Genomic DNA, 24411 nt, shown 5'->3' on the forward strand with positions numbered 1-24411 from the left:
TCTTCTACAGCTACTGAAAAACAGGTTGCATTAATTTTCCTCCCTTTTTTTTCTCCATTCATTCACATGGCATTCAGAATAGGTAATAAAGTCTGGTTTTAATGTTTTCACATTATTGAAACAGTTTTGATAACTCTCTGTTGCTCACCAGAATTCTTTTACTTTCATTTTAGCCTTATCTTCTGCCACCCTCCCCACACTCTACACATTACTTCAGGCTATTTCTGTTTGCCCAAATATGTCCTGAATGTTCCTGTAGCCTTGCAAATTAAACTCTTGAAAACTTATCCTTTAAAGTCTCAGGTAAAATATTCTCTCCTCCAGGGTTAGTTGACAGAACTATACTACAAGAGTGGAAAATATTGTCATGATTATTATGTATTAATTATTCATGTCCCAAAGAATACCACACACTGGTTTTTTGGTACCACCCACTGAGTCTTAGGCCTGCTTTCTCATGAGAGAAATTGAACTCACATATGCTGACCTTTTACACAAAAAAGGGATAAAGCTCGAGCACAGGCTATCTAAGGCTGTCATCAGAAAGCCACTGTGAACAGCTATTTGAGCTGTCGCAAAGCTTTGCCAGAGCTATCTAGTGGGGCCCAGCTATGTAGTCCTCTGTGATGTCCTCAGAGTTTTAGAAGTGGGATAGACTGAGGATCTCATAAGCCAAAGTTTCCAATAAGCTGTATCAGAAGTTTTCCACAAGACTTTTTCTACAAGAAGTGTCTAAATCTTGTGTTTAGTGCCCCAGCTCTATAAATTATTTTGCCCGCTATTTCTTATATGATTCAAAACATACAATCATCTATAAAGTAACACTTAAATTTTTAAAAAAACTTATAGAAGAATTCTATCTCAATTCCAAAGATAGATGTAATTTTCTTTTTCTTACTGTAGCACCCACCAGGAATTGTCTTAAATTTAACTAGACATTCATTTTTATTAAATACAATATTATATTAATTAATATAATATTATATTAATTTCAGGTGTACAACTTAGTTCTTCAACAATCATATACATTATGAATTAATCACCATGATAAGTCTGGAAATGATTTGTCATCATACAAAGTTATTGGCAATATTGTTGACTATATTCCTTATGCTGTACATTATATACCTGTGACTTATTTATTTTATAATTCTCTCCACCTCTTTTTCCCAACTCCATAGCCCTTTCCCCTCTGGCAGCCAACAGTTTTTTCTCTTTATCTGTGAGTCAGTTTCTGTTTTGTTATATATTCATTTGTTTTGTTTTTAGATCTTACATATAAGTGAAGTTATATGGTATTTGTCTTTCTCTGACATTTCATTTAGGATAATACTCTCCAGGTCCAACTGTGTTGGCACAAGTGACATGATTTCATTCTTTTTTATGACTGAATAATATTCCATTCCATATATATGTCACATCTATATATATTCATCTATTGATGGACACATAGGTTGCTTCCATATCTTAACTATTATAAATAACATTGTGAAGAATATAGGGGTGCAGATATCTTTTTGAATTAGTGTTTTTGATTGCTTTGGATAAATCCCAAGAAGTGGTATTACCGGATCATAAAGTAGTTCAATGTTAAATTTTTGAGGAACATTCATATTGTTTTTCATGGTGACTGCACCATTTATATTCCTACCAATTGTGCATGAGGGTTTCCTTTTCTCTACAGCCTCACCAATAATACCTATTTTTATCTTTTTGATAATAGCTTTTCTGACAGTGTGAATTGATTTTCATGAAGGTTTTAATTTGTGATTCCCTGATTATTAGTTATGTTGAACAACTTTTCATGTATCTGTTGGTTAAATATATGCCTTCCTTGGAAAAATGTCCATTCAAGACCTCTGCCCAGTTTTTTTTTTTTTTTTTTTTTTTTTTTTTTTTGTCTTTTTGCTATTTCTTTGGGCTGCTCCTGTGGCATATGGAGGTTCCCAGGCTAGGGGTCGAATCGGAGCCTAGCCTCCAGCCTACGCCAGAGCCACAGCAATGCGGGATCTGAGCCGAGTCTGCAACCTACACCACAGCTCACAGCAACGCCGGATCGTTAACCCACAGAGCAAGGGCAGGGACTGAACCCGCAACCTCATTGTTCCTAGTCGGATTCGTTAACCACTGCGCCATGACGGGAACTCCCCTCTGCCCAGTTCTTAATTGGGTCATTTTGTTTTTGATGCTGAGTTGTGTGAAGTCTTTGTATGTTTTGGATATTGACACCTTAGTGGATATATATGATTTGCAAATATTTTCTTACATTAAGTAGGTTGCCATTTTCCTTTGTTGCTGGTTTGTCTCACTCTGCAAAAACTTTTTAGTTTGATTAGTCCCATTTGCTTATTTTTGCTTTTGTTGCCTTTGCCTCAGGAGGCAGAACCAAAAAAAAAAAAAAAAAGGTTACTAAGACCTGATGTTAAAAACATACTTCCTGGAGTTCCCATTGTGGTGCAGCAGAAACAAATCTGACTAATAACCATGAGGTTGTGGGTTCGATCCCTGGCCCTAATCTGTGAATTAAGGATCCAGCATTGTTGCAAGCTATGGTGTAGGTCAGATAGGCTTGGATCCTGCGTTGCTGTGGTGTATGCCAGTGGCTGTATCTCCGATTTGACCCCTAGCCTGGGAATGCTCTGTTCCATTAATCTACATCTCTCTTTTTGTGTCACTACAATACTGTTTTGATGACTGTAGCTTTGTAGCATAGACTGAAGTCAGGAAGCCTGATTCCTCCATTTCCATTTTTCTTTTTCAATATTGTTTGGCTATTCAGGGTTGTCTGTTTCCACACAAATTTTAAAATATTTTTGGAGTTCTGGTTGTGGCTCAGTGGAAACAAATCTGACTAGTAAGGATGGGGGTTCAACCACTGGCCTCGCTAGGCAGGTCAGTGATCCACCATTGCCTTGAGTTATGGTGTAGGTCACAGATGTGGCTGTGGCATAGGCCAGCAGCTGCAGCTCCAATTTGACTGCTAGCCTGGGATCGATTGATCTATCTATCTATCTATCTATCTATCTATCTATCTATCATCTATCTATCTATCTATCTATCTATCTATCTATTTTTCCAATCCAAAAGCATGGTATATATTTCCATCTGTTTGTGTTATCTTTGATTTCTTTCATCAGCGTCTTAAGAGTTTTAGAGTGCAGGTCTTTTGTCGCTTTAGGTAGGTTTATTCATAGGTGTTTTATTCTCTTTGATGCGATAGTAAATGTGTTCTTTCTTAAGGTTGCTTTGGCTATTTTTGGTCTTTTGTTGTTCTATAAAAATTTTAGGATAATTCTAATTCTGTGAAAAAATGCCATTGGTACCTTGATAGGGTTTGCATTGAATATACATACTTTTGCTTTGGGTAGTATGGACATTTTAACAATATTAATTCTTTTAATTCATGGGCATGATATATCTTTCCATTTATTTGTGTCATCTTCAATTTATTTCATCATTGCCATATATTTTTATGAGTATTGCTCTTTCATCTCCTTGATTAAATTTATTACTAGGTATTTTATTACTTTTGATGCAATTGTAAATGGGATTGTTTTCTCAATTTCTCTGATGGTTGTTTGTTATTAGTGTCTAGAAATGCAGTAGATCTCTATATATTGATTTTATATCCTGAAACTTTATTGACTACCCTTATTAGTTCTTATTTAATTTTTTGGTTTTTGGTGGTATCCTTAGGGTATTCTTTATATTGTATCATGTAGTCTACAAATAATGACAGTTTACTTCTCTTTTTCCAAATTGGATACCTTTATCTCTTTTTCTTATCTGACCACTGTGGCTAGAACTCCCAACACTTAAGTTGAATAAAAGTGGCAATATTGGGCATCCTTGTCTTGTTACTCATCTTAGAGGAAAAAATTTGGCTTTTCATCATTGAATATGAAGTTAGCAGTGGATTTGCCATATATGACCTTTATTATATTTAGGTATGTTCCCTCTTTACCCATTTTATTGAAAATTTTTATCATAAATGGATGTTGAATTTGTCAAATGCTTTTTTCTTCATCCCTTGAGGTGATCATATGATGTTTGTCTTTTGTTAATGTTGTATATCATGTTGATTAATTGGGGGTAAGTGAAGCATTCTTGCATCCCTGGAATAAATCCAGCTTGATCATTGTGTATAATTCTTTTAATGTATCATTGAATTCCATTTGCCAATATTTGTTAAGTTTTTGCATCAGCATTTATCAGGGATATTGGCTTATAATTTTCTTTTTGTTCTTCAGTCTCTATCTGATTTTGGCATCAGGGTGATGCTGGCCTGGTAGAATGAATTTGGAAGCATTTCTTTTTCTTAGATTTTTTGGAACAGTTGAGAAGGATAGGTTTAAATATTTGGTAGAATTTACCTATGAAGGCATCTAATCCTGCACTTTTCTTTGTTTTGGGTTTTTTGATTACTGATTCAATTGTATTACAAAGCATCCATCAGTATGTTCAGATTTTCTGTTTCTTTCATGTTTCTAGAAAATCTTGCATTTCTTATAGGTTGTACAACATATTGGTGTACAGTTATTCATAGTAGTCTCTTATGATCCTTTGTATTTTTGTGGTGTTGGTTATAAATTTTCTTCTTTCATTTCTAATTTTATTTATTTGGACTCTATTTTTTTCTCAATGTGTCTGGATAAAGATTTATCAATTTTGTTGATCTTTTCAAAGAACCAGCTCTTAATTTCATTGATCTTTTCTATTGCTCTTTTAGCTTTTATTTAATTTATTTACTCTGATATCCTTTCCTAAGGTAGGCCAGCATTGCTACAAACTTCTCTTTTAGAGCTGCTTCTGCTGCATCCCATAGATTTTGGAGCATTGTGTTTCAATTTTCATTTGTCTTAAAGTATTTTTTTAAGTTTCCTGTTTGGTTTCTTTGTTGACCCTTTAGTTGTTTAATAGCATATTGTTAACCCCTACTCGTTTGTGTTTTTTCCAACTTTCTTCATGTAATTGATTTCTAGTTTCATACCATTGTGGTCAGAAAAGGTGCTTGAGATTATTTTGATCTTCTTAAACTTACTGAGACTTATTTTGTGATGTAATATGTGATCTATCATGGAGAATGTTTCATGTGCACTTTGGAAGGATAGTGTATTCTGCCATTTAGGGATAGAATGTTTTTTTATGTTCATATATACATTCATCTTATGTAATACATTGTTTAAGATTGATGATTCCCTGTTATTTTCTTGTCTAGATGATCTATCCATTGACTAAATTGGGCTATTAGAGTCCTCTACTATTGTATTTCTGTCTATATCTCCTTTATGGTTGTTAATATTTTCTTTATGTATTTGTGTGTTCCTATGTTGGATGCATAAAAAATTATGTGTTATATCTTCTTGTTGGATCTATTCCTTTATTATCATGTAATGTTCTCCTTTGTTTCTCATTACAGTCTTTGTTTTAAAGTCTATTTTTTCTTATACAAGTATTTCTGCCCTAGATATATTTTCTTTTCCATTGCATGGGATATTTTTGCCCATCCCTTCATTTTCAGTCTGTGTGTCTTTAGATCTGAAGTGAGCCTCTTGTAGGCAGCATATATATTGTTCTTGCTTTTCTATCCATTCAGCCACTCTATGTCTTTTTTTTTTTTTCTTTTTATAGCTGCACCCCTACACATGAAATTTCCTAGGCTAGGGGTCAATTGGAACTGCAGCTGCCAGCTTATGCCACAGCCACAGCAACGTGGTACCCAAGCCACATCTGTGACCCACACCACAGCTTGTAGCAATGCTGGATCCTTAACCCACTGAGTGAAGCCAGGGGTTGAACTTGCATCTTCACAGACAAAATGTTGAGTTCTTAACCTGCTTAGTTAGCCACAACAGAAACTCTGGTCACTCTGTCTTTTGATTGGAGCATTTAGCCTATTTACATTTATAGTTACTATTCATAGGTATGGACTTATTACTATTTTGTTAAGTGTTTTATTTTTATAGTTATTCTCTGTTAATTTTATCTTTTGTTCTCTTCCCTTATGATTTGAAGAATTTCTTTGGTGTTGTATTTATATTCCTTTGTCCTTTTCTTTTTGTATCTCTATAGGGTTTTTGTTTGTGGTTGCCATATATTTCATATATTATTACATGTACATAGCAGTCTATTTTAAGTTGATGGTTGATGAGGTTAGAGTGCATTCTAAAAGCACTACATGTTAGTCTTCCTGTATACCATGTTTATATTTCTGATGCCATATTTCACATCTTTTGTGTATTACCTAATTATTTTAGATATAGATAACGTTATTACTTTTGTCTTTTAAACTTCATATTAGCTTTATAGGTGGTTGATACACTACCTTTACTATTTCTTTGCCTTTACAAATGAGATTCTTTCATAATTTATTTCTAGTTATTGCCTTTTCTTTCATTTAAAGAAGTACCTTTAACATTTCTTTCAGACTAGTTTAGTGGTGATGAACTCCTTTAGCTCTTGCTTGTCATGGAAAATTCTTTATATGTCCTTCAATTCTGAATGATAACTTTAATGTGTAGATTTTCTTGGTTGTGAGGTTTTTCCTTTCAGTACTTTGACTGCATTGTGTCAGTTACTTCTGGGCTATAAATTTTCTGCTGAAAAACTGGCTGTCTTTTAGGTGTTTTCTTGTACATAACTAGTTGTTTTCTCTTATTGTTAAGATTCTCTCTTTAAATTTTGGCATTTTTATTATTATATGTCTTGGTGTCTTTATCATGTGTCTCCGTGATTCTTGGACTTGTATATCTGTTTTCTTCACCATGTTATAGAAGTTTTCAGTCATTCTTCTTTAAATAGGTTTTCTATACTTTTATTTCTCTCTTCTCCTCTGGGACCCCTATAATATGACTTTTAGAATACTTGCTGTTGCTCCAGAGGTCCCTTAAACTATACTTATTTTTAAAAATTATTTTTTTCTTTTTCCTGTTCCAATTCTGTGATTTCCACTACCTTGTCTTTAAGATTACTGACCCATTTTTTTGCATCCTCTAATTTGCTGTTCATTTTCTCTAGAGTATCTTTTATTTCAGTTATTGCATTTTCTAGTTCTACTTGTTCCTTTTTGTATTTTCTATCTCTTTGTTGGAATTCTCATTTACTTCATCTATTCTTCTCCTGAGTTTGGTTGGTATCTTTATCACTTTGAATTTTTTTATCTGGTAAATTGCTTATGTCCATTTATTGGTTCTTTTTCTGAGGTTTTGTTTTGTTCTTTCATTTGGAATGTATTTGACTAATTTTGCCTAACTCTATATTTTATGCTTATCAGACATCTCTCAGCCTTGAAAGAGTGACTTTTGTAGAAGTTGTCCTCTGGGCCCAGTAATTCAATTCTCCTTGGTCTCCTGAGCCAGAATCCCCAAGGATATCCCCTGCGTGGGCTGCAGTTGTCCTCCTGTTGTTTTGGATGTGATTGGTACAGCATTTGGATGAGACTGGCCTCTGGCCCAGCTATCTGCAAAGCCTGGCCATGACCACTGCAGATATGCTGATATGCAGGGCTGATTCCCAGCATTACTGGCTGTGAGACTTGGCTAAGACTGTATTGGGCATGTTATCCTCCAAAGTGAGAGAAACTTTGGAGGTGCCATCTGGGGCAGGCATATTAGGTGGGGCTGGTCCTCAGGGAGTGCTGGGTTGGGCATACAGTGTTAGCTAGGTTGATGGAGAGTGACAAAAATGGCACCTGCCAGCACAGGGCCAGCTAGGTGGATGGAGAGTTTTTAAAAATGGTGCCCACTAGTGCTATTGTCCCTAGAGAAATTTTCCCCCTGAAATTAGTCAATGAATCTCCTTCACATAAGACCCAGGCACTTTTCAAACTGCTGCCTTGTGCTGGGACTTGAAGTGAGTGCACTTACACATGAACTTTCAAGGACAGAATCTTGGTTTCCCAGTCTTCTGACTCTCTTGAACATAAGTCCTGCTGGTTTTCATAGTCAGACATTATTGTGGCTCATTTTTATAGTGTGTGTCCCCTGGTCTGGGGATTCAAACATGGAACTTGGACCCCTTGATCCTCGGAGGGACCTCCATGGTTGTGATATCCCTCCTGCTTGTGGATACTGCACTGGAATTTTGTTTTCTGATTAAACCATGTCTCTGTCCTGATCCATCTTAACGTGGTCTTTTCTTTATACCTTTTGTTCTGGAAAATATGTTCTAGTCTTCTGGTTGTTCTAGAGACAGTTGTTTTATATGTAGTTGTAGTTTTGGTGTGTCTATGGGAATAAAGCTCAGGGTCTTCTCGCTCTGCCATCTTGATCAAGGCTCTTAACTAGGCATTCAGACTTACAGACTTTCCTAAGCTACCCTTGAAATTAGTCTAAAAGGAAGATGTAGGATAGAACCACAGCTGGAGTCCTCAAAGCAGTCTATACAGCAGTATATATAAGCAGTCTTCACAACCAGCCATGGTTAACTCTCTTAAAAGGAAATGGAATCCACCTGGAGTGCTCCCTTAGCTTAACATCCTTATGCTTAACAGGAGCCAGGATATCTTATGACATCTACATAGGCATAGCTTCCACAGAGGACAAGCCAGAATCACCATTATTTAGAGAAGCCCAAAAGTTTGGCCTCATATCAGTGATTTATAGTTTTCTTAGATTAGATTCATTCTACTTCTCTTTTTTTTTTTTTTTTTTGGTCATAATCAATGTTTCCTAATAACACAGTTGACACATAACATTTCTGAGGAAACAACTGGAAAGTGAAGCAAAATCAGACCCTCACATAGAAGGGGTAAATTTTTGACTCTTTGCCCAAACTTAGAAAATTTTATAATGGCTAGATTTATGAATTTTTCTAATTGATTTAACTTCTTTGGGTTGATTGCTAGGAATTTCAAAGCACTGTGAGTAGAAGGCAAGGTACAGAGTGAGGGATTCACTTAGCATTATTTCCTTAGATAATATTTGGATGATTGTTATTATCACTTACAACTTTTTGAGGTACTATAAAAGTAGTAGTTTCACAATTTTAAGGAAGTTTTTGAAAGGTAAATATTACAGCTTCCCTAGTTTTAATTTTTTTTAAGGGATGACTATGAGCAAAATTTCTTTAATTATGCCATCTCATGGAATCTTCACAATGATAGGAAGTAAGCCCATTTTATTAATGTGACATTAGGACTCAGAAAGATTAAACCATTTGTCTGATTACTGCAGACAATCCACACATACTACCAATCAGATGATTTAAGGTATTGCTTCTTGTACTTAACAATAAGTGTACATAATTTTCAAAAGCTGTACCATTTTATCATATTTTCTTTTAATATTTTACCATAAACATTTCCAATAAATTTACCTAGCCTTAATGATCATTTATAAATACTTGCATGCTCTTCTAAAATATTAAAATAAAATAATTTACTGAATAATACCCTGCTCTTACACATGTATTTTATTTTTGTTGTTTTATTTCCAAAGTTAATGATTCCAGGACATCTTCTTGCATGTAATTTCTTTTGAAATGTAGAAGGAAGTGGCTTTCCAGTTATTTGTTTTGTAATTTCTTCTGTTGTAATGCAGAGAAAATGACCATCTTTTCTTAGACCTGGTAAATAATAGCATATTGTATCATGCTAGTTTTTACCATGATTTGATTTTTTATATTGAAATTTTTACTCCATATGAGATATTTTTCTTTTCAGAGAAAGATATTGATCATGTTATTTTTCATATTGCTAACCAATAATCTCAGTCTCCTGTTTAAAGTAATCATTTTCTACTTATTTTTAAAAGTGTAATTATAATAGAGAATATATATTTGAGATGATCTTCAATCTGTCTCCTCTAGTCCACTGAGCAATATACCCATATGGGTAGTAGTGACATGTAGTTTTGTTTATTTTTCCTATGCAATACATTCTATTATCTGCTAAACGTTGTTGGATGTTATTTTTTTGTATTACATATTTTCCTTTGTTTATTTTTCAGTAACAATTTCTGAAATATTTGGCTAATTTCTACATACACAGAGACAAAGATCTTGATCAGATTTTAAGTGAATTCTGTTAACTTTATAAATTAACAAAATGAGAGATGATTGCAACATTTAGTTTTCTCTTTTTGGAGTAAGGACACTTATCTATGTATTTCTCTCTAATTCTCTCTCAATCTTTACCTTAATCTTCCTTTATTTTGTCTTTTTCATAAACTGGGTTTTATCTACCTCTTTAATTACTTATTTTTCTTTCTTTCTTTTTTTATGCTATTCTGAAGGAAACACGTAAGTTTTTGCTTAATTTCTGGTTATGCCAATGCACCAGTTATAAATTTTTGGTATAATTATCTTATGTTCAGGTATTTATGTATTTCTTATTATTTAAAAAATTTTAGCAGTTTTATAATAATTTTAACACAATAATTTCAAAATAATTATTTTTAAACTTTTAATTCTTAGTAATATTAGGTTTTATCCTTATTGAATTTCCCAGAACTCTTCAAAGACCATTGTTGAATAATAATGTACTTGTTTTGTACTTGATTTTAAATTATTCATTTTAAAAGTGAATGGTGGGATATGTATTCTTTGTTTAATCAAAAATAATTGTTTAAATAATGTAAATAATATTTTTCATTGAGTTTGTGTTGTTTTAGGAAAAGTGGCTCTTTCAATTTTAATGATAAATTATTCTATTTCTCATATATTTATTAAAAGGGCAAATATTATAAAATGTATTTTTTGAATCTATTGAAATAATCATGTGATTCCCTTTATTTAGCTTTTTTTTTGTATTGTTCATTTCATTTACAGATTTCCTAATGTTGAGCTACTCTGATTTATGGTCAGAATTAATATTCCTCATGTAATATATTTGGTCAGGGTATAAGTGTCATGTTTTTTAAGAGTTTTTTTTAAATAACTGGGAGTAAGCTCACAGGTGGGTGACCAAGATGGTGAAAGATATGGAAATGATAGCATATAAGAACAATAATAGTCTGGAGAAGAGTGCACTTAAATTATGCTTCTTAGGAGGAAGAATAGTGGCTGATTTTTAAATTTAAAAACTTTTATTTAAAAATAATATTTTTGATTAAATTTGTTTTGAGAAGGAAGAACTAAATGAGAAGTTACAGAAATATAGATTTAGTAACTTTTTTTATATGAAGTACCGAGGTTTAAAATTTTAATGTCCTGGTTCATAAACAAGTGAGGTTTCTCATCAACATAAATGCTGGAGCAGAGACTGGATGACCTCAGATCTATAGATAAGCTCCTGCAATGGCTGGAGGTTTGGTCTGGATGAACATTAAGGTCCTTTCCAATTTCAAAATTATAAATCAATAGTTCTGTGGTTAAAGAACACATTACGCTATATTATCTCTATTCTTTAAATATATTTTATTAAAGTATAGCTAATTTAAAATGTTGTGTTAGTTTCAGTGTGCAGCAAAGTAATTCACACACACACACACATTTGGATTCTTTTCCATCGTAGGTTATTCTAAGATGTTGAGGGAATATGTGTACAACATCTTCTACATTCAATATCTTAGAGTAACCTACAATGGAAAAAAATCCAAATGTATGAGCATGTGTATATGTATAAACATATATATGTGAATTTCTTCAATGGAATACTACTCAGTCATTAAAAAGGGCAAAATAATGCCATTTGCAGCAATATGGATGAAATTAGAGATTCTCATACTAAGTGAAGTAAGTCAGAAAGTGAAAGGCAAATACAATATGATACCACCTGTAAGAGGAATCTAAAATATGACACAAATGGAATCTATCCATAAAACAGAAACAGACCTACAGACATAAAGAACAGACTTGTGGTTGCCAAGGCAGAGGGGGGGGATTAAGTGGCATGGATGGAGAGTTTGCAGTTGGTAGATACAAACTATTACATTTAGAATTGATAAGCAATGAGGTCCTACTCTATAGCACAAGGAACTATATCTAGACTCTTGGAATAGACCGTATTAGAAGATAATATGAGAAAAAGAATATATACATATATATATACATATATGACAGGGTCACTATTCTGTACAGCAGAAATTGACTCCACTGTAAATCAACTATACCCTAATAAAAAAATAAATTTAAAAAACATATCTATAAAAAAAGATATTGAGTGTAGTTCCCACTGCTCTCCCCTTGGGTGACCATAAGTTTGTTTTCCATGTCTGTTAGTCTATCTCTGCTTTGTAAATAAGTTCACTTATATCACTTTTTTAGATTCCACATATAAGTAATATCATGATATTTGTCTTTGATTTACTTCACTTAATATGATAATCTCTAATTCATGTTGCTGCAAATGGCATTATTTTGTTCTTTTTATGGCTGAGTAGTATTCCATAGTATATATATACCATATGTTTATATATTCATCTGTCAATGAACATTTAAGCTGCTTCCATGTTTTGGCTATTGTAAACAGTACTGCAATAATCATTGATGGGCATGTATCTTTTTGAATATGAGTTTTCTCTGGATATATGCTCAGGAATAGGACTGGAGCATCATATGCCAACTATATTTTTAGTTTTCTAAGGAACCTTCTTACTATCTCCATAGTTATTGCACGAATTTACATTCTCACCAACAGTGTAGGAGGGCTCCCTTTTCTCCACAGTCTCCATCATTCATTTCTGTAGATTTATTAATAATGGCCATCCTGACTGGTGTGAGGTGATGTCTCATTGTAGTCTTGATTTGCATTTCTCTAATCATTAACAATATCAGTCATCTTTTCATGTGCCTGTTGGCCATCTGTATGTCTTCTTTGTACAAATGTAAATGATTTTAAAAATGATGTAGCAGCAGAATTCTAATATGGCCTCCAAATTCTATGCTCTTGGTATAGTTAGATAGGAAGGTAGAAAACCAAGCTGTCATAGACAGCTCACTAGTAAGGCAGTACAGACTGCCTCAAAAGATCAGAAGCAGAGAAGAATCTCAGAAACTTAGACATCTGAACAGAGCAAATAATTTAAACTGGAAAAAATGAGTACTAAAGTAGTCTGAAAGGGACTATAGGAGTTCCCATCGTGGTGCAGTGGAAACGAATCCAACTAGGAACCATGGGGTTATGGGTTTGATCCCTGGCCTCACTCAGGGGGTTGAGGATCTGGTGTTGCTATGAACTGTGGTGTAGGTGCAGCTTGGATCTATGACTGTTGTGTAGGCTGGCAGCTATAGCTCCAATTAGACCCCTACCCTGGGAACCTCCATATGCTGTGGGTGTGTGGCCCTACAAAGCAAAAAAAAAAAAAAAAAAAAGAGAGAGAGAGAGAGAGAGAGAGAGAGAGAGAGAGACAATAGGAGTTGGCAGCAAGGTAATTTTCAGAAGAATATTAAAACTAATAATAACCATATTTTAATTAGGAATACAAGTCTGAATAGAAGAGGGGTTAGGAGTTAAGTTAAATTCAGAACACAGATCAGAGACTATAAAATAGTGGAAGGCAGCCACTGAGCAGGGAGGAGGGAATGGCCAAGGGCAAAGACTTATGACTCTTAAATTCATGAAGATCTTTATTGTATTTTAGAAAGTATTATTTTGCCTACTTTAACAGGGTTGTTGTGGTTTATAAATAGCAAGTAGAGCCAAATGCTATATGTACTATTTTAATAAACACTTATTCATGTATATTTTATTATATATGCAATGTTAAAATAAAATATGCGTACATTTTATTTTTTAAAGAGGGCTTAGGAAAGTATTATGTAATACGCTACTGCTTCCTTCAGTTACTGCCTGTCCAATGAATAACCATAGTGGCTTAAAATAAGGTACTCCAGAGTTCCATTGTGGCACAGCAGGTTAAGGATCCTGCATTGTCAGTGCTGTGGCTCAGGTTGCTGCTGTGTCACAGGTTCTATCCCTGGCCCGGGAACTTCTACATGCTGTGAGCAAGGCAAAAAAAGTAAAGCAAAGCACTCAAATCATCTAATAAAAGCTTCTTCACCTGGCCCTGGAGCAGTGGGTTAAAGATCCAGCATTACTGCAGCTGTTTCATAGATTGCAGTTGTGGCTCAGGGATGTGATCCATTCCTGATGGTGGAACTTCCATATGCCATAAATGAGGCCAAAAAACAAATAAACAAACAAACAAAAATTCCTCAGGAAAAGGCTTGATCTCTTAGAATTAATTGGGACAATATTTCTATAATTTGCTATGAGATCTTGTTAGTTCACATCCTTGTTCATTCCCTGGGTACAAAACTGAAACTGGGCCTCATAGACAGAGGACAAATAGAGACAGAAGAAAGAAGCAGACCTCTTCAGATTGGTAGGTGATGGTTTTAATAAGCAAGGGAGTTTACATACTAAGTTTGTTTTGGGTGGTCACAAGTAGATCTCTGTACTTGCCTGCCAGAATCTTAAGAGTTTACATAAAGACCTTAACAGGATTCAGTCATGCATGGTCCTAACAACACATGTCTCTCTGGTGGTTGCATCATTGTAATGGTTCTGGCTATAGAATGATGGAGGAGAAGAACCTCAGATTGCCCTTCTCCAGTTTTCAGGTCACACAGGACCTCTGTTACATCCTCTCTGTTACATCCTCTCCATTACCTCCTCCAACAGATCTCAGGATGTTTTTGTAGATAGAACCATCACAATGTCCTACAATAGCTAATTACAGCAACTACCATGACTTGAATTATGTAGTAGTGAGCATTTATTCATAGTTGTTCCTTTTTCCCTATCCTGGGGAGCGATTCCCTGTGACTGGAACACACTTCTCTGCCACACTGACTTTGGGGTTGCCCAAATAGCTTGCTAGGCCAGTAAAATGTTTATAATGGATTAAGAAAACGTGGTGCATATGTGGAATGGAATATTACTCATCCATAAAAAAGACAAACTAATGCCATTTGCAGCAACATGGGTGGGACTAGAGACTCTCATACTGAGTAAAGTAAGCCAGAAAAAAAAAAATACCGTATGATATCACTTATTTGTGGAATCTAAAATATGAAACAGATGATCCATCTAAAAACACAGAAACAGATCATGGCCAAAGAAAAGAGACCTGGGGTTCCCAGGGGGGAAAGAGGAAGAAGTGGGATGGATGGGTCTTTTTTATGTTTTTTTGGATGCAAACTGTTATATTTGGAATGGTTGGGCAGTGGGGTACAGGGAAATGTGTGTGATTAGGTCACTTTGTTGTACAACAGAACTTAAAGAAACATTGTAAACCAACTATAATAATAATAAAAAAATTGTATAAAAGTGATAGTGTGTGAAGTCTGAGCAAATTTCCTCCAGCCTTCTTACACTTCTGTTGTCCACAGTGAGAAGAGCATGCCTGAGATGTGCATTTCATCCTGAATCCCTAAGAGAGAGACTCGTGGAGCCAATCTGAACTCAAACTATAGACTGGAGCCAAGTGCGGTTGAACTGGACAGGTAAGCTCAAATCCATTCAGCAGAGCCACACTCATTCAGGAAATTCCTGAACAAGAAGCAGATGTGTGCTGTTGTAAACCACTGAGATTTCAGGATGCTTATAGTTTCTTTATTAATCAAAACCTGACTAATGAAATGTCAAATTTTCTATGTACTATGCTAGGAGCTTTATTTTTGTTATTTCAACTCTGCAAAAATATTATAATAAACTTATAACTACATTATAATTGTTAAAATAAAGTGATCCTAATATTTCAATTCTATAAATTAAAAGATAGGCTCAGAAAGATTTAAAATTTTTTCTTATACCATATAGGTAGTTTACAGTAGAATCTAAATTGTGTCTGAATCTAACAGCAGTTTTCTTTCTACTTATTGCGATATATTCAGGAAGGGGGTCTTAATTATTTTTTGTGTGTCTATTAAAGAGGCATGATCAATATGCTTCATGTTCTGAGGGCCAGAAGGTTTTCTATATTTGGAAAAAGAGCTGTTATCTTTCTGAATTAAATGGAAATTTTTGAGTATGGGTATGCACATGAATGTATATGCAAATGCATAAATTTTTGCTCTTAATGAATTATAACAAAAATGTACATTGATGTTGCTTCAAAAATGCAAACCATGTGATAGGCTAATATATGGCAACCATATGCAGTAAGCGGAGATGAGATGAGAACACTCTGTTACACTTACATTAACTCTAATCACATTTCATAGCTGATGCTCTTATGAGGGCTGCCAACTAACATTTTAGGTAAATGAAGAGCTAGGATATATAGCCTTCAGAAAGCAGGCACCTCTCCTGTCAAATAGGTAATTACAGAGACTATGACACCATTAGGAAAATGGTGGCCAATCAATGTAAGCCCTAAGAGCTCAGATCCTTTGTAATTGATTGAGAGATTCAGTGACTTCAGTGCAATTGAGTTTCAAATATAAGAAACCAATACTTGGCCAGATGGCTGCCATGAATTCCAGAGGGAGTGAATGAATTTTAATGAGAGCAATGGCTACACAGTTTGAGTCACCTGTGCTAATAATGAATGAAATATGCAGATCAGTATTAAAACTACAACCTGGGGTATCCAAGCTTTCATTTGTTATATCCTAATACTCATTTATTTCTCCAGATATGTGACTGCTTATCATACAAGCTCTGGAGGAACTCGTTAATACAAATCAAAATTGATATTTGGGATTATGGCTTACTTGCTATTTCTACTGAGATGACTCATTACACGGTTTAAGATAATTTAGAAGTTCTATGTCAGAAGTGTTCAGTTTGTGCAAATAGGAGACATTGGGGTTTATTCATTCACATAACAGTTCCTGCAAGTTGAGTGTGAATAATATCCAGAAATTGGGGATAGTGCATAGATGAGTCAGACATGATTATGTATTCTGTCCTGGAAAAGCTAAAAAAATCTAATTAAGTTAGAGAAATGTTAAAAAATAATTATAATACAAGGTTGGAAGTGCTAAGTATTATGAGAGGCACAAATAAAGCAGTAGTTCTGTTTAGTAAGTGGGTCAATTCATTGTGGGTAATTAAATAGAGACAATACTTCATTTCTGGTAATAGCACTCTAGGTAATTCTAACAAACATTCTCAACAAAAATAATAGTTGGACAACGTTGAAGAAACAGGTACTTAAAGGTATAGAAGAGCCCTAAATATGCTAAAGGATTGTGGAGCCAAGAGCTAGGTGGAAACAGATATTCAGAGAGATGAGATGAGCCTTCAGGTTGCTTACATTTGCAGATTATTAAAGAGATGGTAAAAATGCTAAGAAGTATTTTTGACAGGTTTGTGGAACCAAAGAGGCAGAAGCTGGAGTCTAGGATCTGTAACAAATCCCCATGCAGTGCTTTAGGTTTAGATCCATGAAGGGCTAAAGATATAAGGATGACTGGAGAGCTAATTGGTCCAGGCTTGAGTTAGGTATATGGCCCAGAAGAACTCAATCCCTATAACGAGATAAAGGCGATTTCTGGTACCTCAGGGTGCCCGATCCAAGCAAACAACAACAACACCTTTCTGGGGGAAGACAGTATCATTGGAGGCGTAAAATTATTCCTAAAAATACTATGTCCATCACATGATAAAAACTGACCTGGCACACTGAGAGACAAGCTGATATAATGAGACTACACAGAATTAATAGATATTTAAAAATACCCTGGTTTAGTATATTTAAGGAACTAAAAGGAAACCTTGAAAATTTTAGCAGAGTTGGAGATGATGAAAAAATGACAGACATTCTGAAAAGAAGCAAAGGAAACTTGCAAAATCTGAGTGGTGGTCTTAATGTTCAAATAACTTATTTAGCTGAGTATTTATATTTAATGTACTTTATATGTACTATAAAATGTATAAAAGATATTCAAAAGTTAAAAACATGTTTTTTTAATTAGATTCTGAAGAATATGTTAAATCTCTGAAACTATTATTTTCTCCAAATTTTCATAGCAATCTGAAGAGATGTTTGATATTATTATCTCACCACACAGATGGGAGAACAAGACAGCTAAAAAGTTTATGGTCACACAGCTGGGGAATAGCAGAGATGGGTTGCAAACCTAGGTTTGCCTGACTTCACTCTGAGCTCTGAACTCTATACTAGTGAAGGCTCAAGTCCCTTTGAGGAGGAATTATTTTTGATGGTTATGTCAGTGACATTGCAGTGGCTAGTGACATTGCAGTGGCTAAATCTGCTCTAGCTACTGATGCTAGTTGTTCTTAAAGAGATGATGGTGCTCTGCTGTTGGTTCTCTTGTTTCCATGACAATGTGAGTGGGCTTCTAAACTGACAGTTTCTTGGGTTTATCCACAGCATCCTCTTTAGAGCCTGTGTGTCCCTGAGGTGGAGGTAGGGGCCACTGGGTCCCAATGAATGAAAAATTACAATTCTCTTTTCCTTCTTTGATTGCAAGGAGAGAGCAGCCCTCTTGTTATATTGCCCTGTAGCGCCATGGTTCTATTATCTCAGGAGCTTGGTTGCTTTTTTTGTACCATTGGGTCCTTTCCCTCTCAGAAAGTGCCCCCTCCCCAACTATTTATGCAACTTGCTCTTTGAGTACTCTGTGTCAGAGCTTGGAACTCCAGGTGATGTTGGGAGAAACAGACTTGGTCAAGTTATAAGTTCTTCCAGAAAGTAAGGATTTATTTGGAGGTCATTCACTGCCACTATTTCTAGATATATTTGTGGCTGGTATTTTCAGTTCTCACCTCTTTGGTTAAAAAAAAAAAAAAAAAAAAAAACCCTCTCTCACTAGGCACTCTGCCACACATTGTAAACAATGCTTTGACCCCCAAAAGTTCCATCAACAAGCTGTTTGTGTCCTTCAATGACTTAATATTCAGTAAAACAAAATAAAACCACGCTGTCCAGGCTGTGGTAATAATCGGCATCCCACTGTGCTGGCCACATACATCTGCTTCTCTCCAGCTGTGTGTATCACATTACACAAATGACGTTAAAAATGAAATGGAGCATATTTGGGGGCATGAGGGCCAGAGTCCACATTGGGAGAAATGATTCATGGAACTGGGCATGTTTACAGTGAAGAATTGGAGACAAAATGAGTAGGATGCCTTCCTGGGTCATGATAGGAGGATCTGCCAGCTGGTAGGTAGAAGCAGATGATCGCTGAATGTAAGTAGATTTTAGTTAATGTACAAAGGAGATGCCCACCGAAAGAAATGACAGCCTTAGGAGCTGTGAGTGATGTCAGTAAAGGTGTTTAATCCTGGGGGGTTAGCCATCTGTTGCAGAGATTATATGTAGGGTTCTTACAACGTGGGCATAGTCACATGTGGTTCCATCTCAGAAGCCAACAGCTACTGTTTCCACAGGAAATATATTCTGAGCTTTAACCAGGCAATATACAATCTTAAGACCATGGCCCACTTGAAAGTGGGAGTTTCTTGTATAAAATTTTATGTTTTATATGATTGGAAAGAAAGGAGAAGATTTTTTTTGAACTACATCACTGACCTAGGAAAGAACTCTTTAGCTGAATTGGTATTCAAAGTTTTCAGGTATTATAAAACCTAAGACTCTGAAAAGAGCATAGGGATTTAATTAATTTATTTACTTAACCTCGTTAGACAATGTCTTTAGTTTTTGTTAATTCTCTTACTAAAATGTATAGTTGCCATGAGATGCCATGTAGGGTCTGTAAGAAGTCATTTTGCAGCTAAATCAATAAATGATGTGACACAGACCAGTTTAGCCTAGAATTCAATCAGGAATTTGTGCTTTGAGTGTTGTGTGGGGAAATAAAAGATGCTTTGAGGCATTGCTCTCTGAAAAGTTATTGAGTAAACACAGCTTTCACTTACCAGAGGAAGTCTTTTAATAATATAAAAGTGGGAGAGCTCCAAGCTCTCTGATTCCTGCTTTTCTGACCTATTTGGTATTGGAAGTTAGAAAGGCTTGGTTTTTCTAATCAGTTTTATCTCAATAATCTCTGACTTCAGAGACAGCAGTAACAGAACTAACTGGGCAGAAAAAAATTCCCTTGAGAACCATTTCAATTTGTAAACCCTTGGTAAGCAGTTTAGCACAAGGATCTTCAACCCTGGAGGAATCATATCAGGGTTTAATAAACCTAGGCCACAAAAGAGACTCTTAGATCTGCAAGATTTTATTTGAAGGCAAAAGTGAAGACAGTGGGGGAGAAGTAGACTTCTGGTTTCAACTGTAGAACAAAAGCCATTGATGGTTTTATTTTTAAACTTAATCACAGCTTAAAAGAGTGATAATTCACCTTAGGTCTTAGGAATTTTTTTCCCCATTTCTCTATACTTGAAGGTGAGCTCCTTACGATCTTAATCATATGCCTCTGAGTAGGTGGATTTGCACAATGGAAGAGTAATTATCTTTTTCCAGGACAGGAGAAAAGTTAGATATGGAAATGTGAGTTCCTCTGACTATATTATCCAATTTCTGTGCTTCTCCTGATGGAAAGAGCCATATTTTATATTTATGGTGTGCGAAACACAAAGGTTTCAGATCAAAGGTTTTGGTGGTTTAAAATATTTCTTGAGTCTGATCACTAGGGCTTTTACCCCCTTTGAAATTTTTACCATTTACAATCTAGCTGCAAATACTACCAGCTCTGGAATGACTGCTTTTATATTTAGGATATGGATATGTCCTTTTCTACTTGTATATGCATTAAACTTTACAAGCAATTCAGAATCTTGGCAAAGGTTCCCTCTTAAAAATATTCCCCAGGAGTAAGGTATAATTGAGGGAGGAGAGGAAGATGGAAGAGTGAGCAGGGTGATGGACAAATCCAAGGGAAAAGATTGAAGTTTTAAAAAATAAATTGCCACTTAGTTGCATTTTTTAGATTAATTCTGTATTGTTAAACTTTTTGTTGACCATGGCCATTTTTACCCAACCCTGTAGTTGTGTCATTGTCTTAGTTTTCAGCAAGTCTGTCAGCTGTGATTCTATATTTTTTAAACAATTTATAGAGGTAATCATTTCCTTTGAGATAGTTTTGCAGACTCCAGAAGTGATTAGATTCAGGGTATTTTTTTTAAGTCTCATTTATATAAATGAGGCAAATCAAAGTGACAGGAATATATGAAGGGCAATATGAAAAATGTTCCTGTTTTAACCACTGGATAGTCCTTTACAAAAGAAGTTTCTTATGTTAGTGAATTTATAGCTGGCCTCAAAAAGACTCGTCAGCTCCCGTGTAATCACTGTAATGCTTCCAAAAATGTCAGCTTTCTATGTTTTGGAATAATTTCTAGTATAAGTTTAACAGTTCTGAGACTACTATTGAGCCCTTATGATATGCCAGCCAATATGCTAAGCACTTTTGTATGAATTACATCATTTAATCCTCATAATAAGATCATCATTTAATCACATGTGGTGATTTCTATTATTATTTTGATTTTATAGATGGACTCACTGAAGCTAAGCAAAGTCAGTTGCTTATGACCATAGGGAAAATGCTCATACAGCTGGTACATTGAAGAGCAAGGATTGAAGGCCAGGCAGTCTAACTTCAGAGCATGTGCACTTATTCACTCTGCTCTACTGTCTCATGTATATTATCTATATTTATGTACATAGTATATATATGTGTATATATATATGCATATGTATTATAATCGGTTTTTTCATGACATTTTCTATCAAAGCTTATGATTTCTTTAGGGGAATTTTTTTTTTCCTCTCTAGTAATAGACTATGAGCACTTTTAAATGAACTAGACAAATAAGTGTTGTCTAGATATACTTTCTGGCAAGATTACTTTGTAAGCTTAGTTCAGGGTCAAAAAAGAGGTATCATTTTATCTTCCTTTTATGCCCTTCATATTTCCCCAGGGGCTGCTTCAGCTTGCTACTGTCATGGGTAGAGACTAGAAGAAAACTGAACTAACAACTTTGATCATATTAACAAACAAAAACAACTATTGATTTTGAGATCAATTATGTGTATGAACTAGATTATGCTTTGGCAAATGTTTTTGTGATTGTGTGTCCATGACTGTGTTTGCATGGGCATACATGTTTTTTCACAGAGTAAACATTTTGAGTAATTTTTTGTTTTCCCCACACATTCAAGGAGTATATAGCATGCTGTATGCCTTTCTTTAAGATGCTTTATCTTTTTCATTATCTGGAGTTCTGTTGAACAATGTAAACTCAAAAAATGATCATTTCACTTTCCAGATTTATATCTAAATATTTCCTTTTAGAAGGTTTTGTCTCTCTAATATGGGGAGTTTACCCAATTTTCATGTCTTTTTTTTATTGCTTTGTTTGAATTTCTCACTATTTGTATCTTTTTATTTAATATGTACTCCCTCCCTTTCCCATGCATTTACACTGCTCTTTGAGACTTTTCTTCCTCTTTTTCTTAGCAATTCATTTATTCCTTAAGACTCAGCTTGGGCAATCTCTTTTCTAGAAATCTTTCACTGTCTTGCTCCTAACAACTTTGACCAGACTAGGCTGGACGAATGCCCTTCTCAGGGCTTCGCAGTTTCCCAGGCAGAGGGTAACTTCTCTACCATAACTCTTCTCATGCCATTTGGGTTATCTATCCACATGTCTGATTCCCTCTCTGAACTTTTAGCTCCTTGAGTCTTGTTTTTCTAATCTGCATAGTTCCACTGTGCTGTGGAGTTACACATGATGGTGTTGGTGACAGTTTGTTGAACTGATGTTTAAAAAACACAACTCTCATACCTTCTCAGTCTATTTTCTTCAGACGTCCTTTCTTTCCTGACCTCCTTATGGTAGGTACAAATGGTACCATTTACTTGGGAATTAATTGTCTTGTTCTGGGAATCTCCCTTATATTACTGCTATTTAAATCCCAGTATTGTTTAATGTTTTCTCTATGTTCTCAACTAGATTTTGAACTCCTTGGAGGTAAGAAGAAGATTTTATAATTTTGAAGTGTCTTCAGAGTACTCCCCAATATATATATCACCTTCTTGATAATGTTCATGAATTATTAAAACACTCTAAAGAGCAGCAACAAGAGCTCCTTCCAAAGCACATATTATGGGACAAATTGCCTTCTCACTCATTATTCCCTCAAACATTGTGTATGTCGTATGATTACAGGGACTTCAGAAAAGCCCTTTTATTTCTCACAGGAATCATAAGAAACTCACGGCATGAGTGTATGTTCATTGCGTTTATCTTATAGAAAGATAAAAATCCAGTGACTGTGGAAATTTCTTTATTTTTGAGTCTCACTTTCCTTATCTGTAAACTTGGGTGTGATAGATAATATACTTTCCTGAAAGGGGTTGTGATGAGGGGTAAATAAAATAATGTATGCAAAGCATGTAACAGTGCCTGGAACATGGTGATTCATCAGTATAGGGTAGCTTTGACTATGAGCATTCACTATGGACATGGTCATTTGGGGAAGTTCCACAGAAAATAATTACTTGGAGCTTGTTCAGTTGGTTTATCCATTCTTTTTACAAATAATAAACACTTGTGCAGTGCTTCTGTGTTCAAATATTCTCTGTTTTACATATATAAACTCATTTAAACCTTTAAACAATCCTATTAAGTACATTCATTGCATTATTATATCCATTTCAGAGATGAAGTGGTTAAAGCACAAGAAATTGTCCAGTCATACAGCTAATAGGTTGCAGAGCTGGAATTTGAATCTATGCCTTTTTGTTAAAGAGTCCATGCATTTAACTATTATAAAGTAGAGGACCTCTTAAAGAAGCATCTACTCAGCATCTAATTTATTCTGGATACTAAGGTTAGAGAGGTGAAGAGGTACAGTCCCGCCTTAATGGTTTTCATACATGAGTAGGACAGGCAAACAAATATGCAATTACTGATTGATATCCTCAGGGCTGTAACTAGGGTGAGTTCCAGTTTGCCTGGGATGGTCCTAGTTGACACTTGTCACCTGGCATAATTATTAATAGTGTTTTCTTTTACATTTGAAACTGTATCATTTGGGGGTTATAAATAACATGGTCTCTGTCAGCACTATTAAAGGGATGTGTGAAGTGATCCAGGATCTCCAAATGGAGAGATCTGACTGTTTGGGGCAGAGCTTCTTCTGACTCTTGTAGGATGATTAGTTTTCCAGATAGAAGAGGAACATTGAAGCAAAAGGCAAGGGCAGAGGAGTGTGCGTGTGCTTAGGAAAGAGCAAGCAGACCGGGGATGCAATGGTAGAGTGCTGACGCTCAAACTCAGCTGCACTTTATAGTCGCCTGGGGAGCCCTTAAAACTCCCCACGCCCAGGCTGCACCAATTAAATAGAATCTTTGGAGCTGATTTTTAAAGCTCTCCAGGTGATTATAATGCAATTTGAGAACCTTGGAGGTGGAAAGCCCTTCAGAGGCAGGCGAGAAGTGATGGGCAAGTGGAAATGGGGAACCAGGTGAGGACCGATTCATGGTGTAATATGGTCATAACCAAAGGTGTTGCCACTTGTCCCTGAATGTCCAGTCTTTCCATGGAGCCTTAATCTGATTGGGGCAGGGATGGTAAGACCC

Source organism: Sus scrofa, chromosome 1 (assembly GCF_000003025.6).
Source record: "Sus scrofa isolate TJ Tabasco breed Duroc chromosome 1, Sscrofa11.1, whole genome shotgun sequence".
In the NCBI taxonomy this organism is placed as follows: Eukaryota; Metazoa; Chordata; class Mammalia; order Artiodactyla; family Suidae; genus Sus; species Sus scrofa.